Genomic DNA, 2,732 nt, shown 5'->3' with positions numbered 1-2,732 from the left:
TAAATTGTAGTATGGGTGTAATTAGAAGGTCAAACTGATATGGTGAGAAAAATGGTGATGGATATGAATCTCTTAAGACTACTTATAAGGTATTAAGGATGAGAATGACGAGGAAGGATAAGGGGGTTAAGTACGCTTGCTCCACCAGGTGGAAATAGTCCAGAGTAAGGATCATGAATAAAGGTTAAGAAATATTACCCTCTGGGATTGGCCATGAGCAGAATATAGTGTGAATATAATGAGGATCGTCATGGGAGTACGTAGGGCCTAGTAACGAAGTAACTAAAGAATGTGATTATGAGTAAGATTAGGAGTCAGCTTTGAGTACACAATACGGATGAAAGCGCATGAAGAAGAAAGGTGTATTGTGTATATGTACCTCCACCGTGGAAAATGGTAAGACCCCTTAAGGATGAGGGAGGTAGCTCTCCAAGACCATTGATGCATTGTGGGTCCATTAAGAGGAACAAGTGGTACTCACTGGGATGAAGATAGTGTTATAGCAAAGCTAGAAACACGTGTCATGAGAATATAAGTGCCCCCGAATGGAGAATTAGATATGATTATAAGCACTAGTGACGTACTGATTGGAATGAAGGAAATGCGGCTTCGACTAAGCTATTACATTAGTTATATGACTTGAGTACCAGTACTTGGACTAGATTATGTACTATTTATCGAGAATTCTAAGCATCCCATGGTTGTATTAAGGTTTCTTAGAGGGGAAACCTAAAGTATAGATGAGTTAACAGAAGGTGTAGACTTGGTGCAGTATGTCAAATGTGTTGGAACAGAATCATATGCATATGAACAGTTGAAAATAAACAGAGGATAACATGGGTATGCCCTAAAGGGGGGAAGTGGATGAGAGAAATACCCGCATGAGATGAAAACAACTGACACTATCACATGTTGACAGGAAGGCTTAAATTTTAAGCGAGATCCCATACTGGCATAAGTTAGCAGGAGCTCAAGACCAATAATAAACTGATAGGAGTCACGGTATCTGAGACCATGAGAAGAATTATTGGTAGAATCCTAAGGGATGGGTGCCTACCACAAGGGGTGAATACAATAAGAGATTATGACTGAGCAAACTAAGGACCGTGTAAAGGGTAGTAGGGCCGTGTTTGGGTAAAGATTAAGATGTTGAAATAACATCATTGGCTGCTGATATGGTGACATACAAGTAACAATGAGAAAGAATAGAAAATCTTTTATGGTAGGAAATGAGAAGACCAAGGAGTACGTAAAGGAAGAAAATAAAGGTAGGACAAAATAGCATTGGCGCAAGAAAGTTCTAGTGTGAAGACAATATGTAAAGCAAGATGGGCCGGTAAACGAAAAGATTATGTCTATCTTATACAGGTTGTATCAGAATGGTTATGCAACCTATGGATATGTATATGTTCAGTATAGGGTCAAGTGAGAAGTACACGAGAAAAGGAGCTAGGATGTTTTGGATATATTACAGAGAGATGTCAAGATGGGTTAGACCAAACTACCGAGATGGGGTGAGTACTAAGGGAAAAGTAGGACCTAGCCGTGGTTAAGCCAATGATCTAACTCGACGTCGAGTGTAAGACAGGGGCGGAGAGGGCAAAGCGAAGCATGAAGACTAGCGAGAAGATGCTAAGGTAAATCTTCGGCTAGGTTGAGTGCCTTCGCATATTATTGCAAGGATTGCAATAGAACGTGACACGAGGACTTCCCAGGGGGGTCACCCATCCTAGTACTACTCTCGCCCAAGTACATTTAACTTTGAAATTCCGGTGGGATATGGTGCATTTGTGCTGCTATGATCACAAGAGATGGAAGAATCCGAACTAGCGGCGAAGCAACGATATGAGATTATGTACCTAGAGTGTTATAAGTTACATTAAGGGAATTATAAAAAGGGCTTAAGCAAAGTAAGAAGGATTAGTTGATTACGAATAGATGGCGTACTTGTATGCCATAATTCTTCAACATAATACCAGTTAATGATAGGTAAATCAAGGAACAACCATACAGGTCATTGTGTGAGGGGACTTAAGCACAATTTGGTAGCCGACTCTGATGGGCAAAAAGCAAAACCCAAAAAGGCGAGGGTACCAGTTGCTATCATCTAAAAAAGGCGAGAAGTAATATACTAGGTCGAAGATTCCAAAACATGACCTTGGCTAAGAGACTCACTTTGTACTCCCTTGACAGATAATTCTATATGGAATATTATCCGCAAATTAACAAGATCAGCCCATGTTCCTCCGATCAAAGACTACCTGTTCTGCTAAGATGGTGTGAAATTATAGGTCAAGAGGGTGTTAGGACCTTACGGAGTTCCTATAGCTATAGTCATAGATGAAGGAGCCCAAGTTATAGTTAACTATCGAAGATTAGTTTACAAAGAGATTGGGAAGACATATAGGTCTTTGTACACCATTTTACCCTCAGACTGATGGACAGACTAAGTTTAGTAGATAAACATTAGATGTATATTGCGGGCCTATATAGTTGACTCCAAAAGTAGCTCGAATAATTGCCTACCACCTATCAAAAGTACTTATGATATTAACTATCATTATAGTATCTAGATGGCCCTGTATGAGACTAAGTATGGCAGACAATGTAGTTCTCCAATTGATTGGTTTGATGGTAGTGAAACATGACTAATATGCCCATATGTGGTTCAATAAGTGGTATAGAAGGTAAAGCTTATTCGATAGAGATTATTAGTAGCTCTAAGTCGACAT

At 39.7% G+C, this 2,732-nt stretch overlaps 1 pseudogene; it reads right to left on the bottom strand.

Moving 5' to 3' along the window:
- Positions 1-1,690: 1,690 nt before the first annotated feature.
- Positions 1,691-1,810, bottom strand: LOC129891032 (5S ribosomal RNA; annotated as a pseudogene).
- Between the last annotated feature and the right edge of the window lie 922 nt (positions 1,811-2,732).

Source organism: Solanum dulcamara, chromosome 5 (assembly GCF_947179165.1).
Source record: "Solanum dulcamara chromosome 5, daSolDulc1.2, whole genome shotgun sequence".
Taxonomy (NCBI): Eukaryota; Viridiplantae; Streptophyta; class Magnoliopsida; order Solanales; family Solanaceae; genus Solanum; species Solanum dulcamara.
This window is presented reverse-complemented; position numbering and strand designations above follow the sequence as displayed.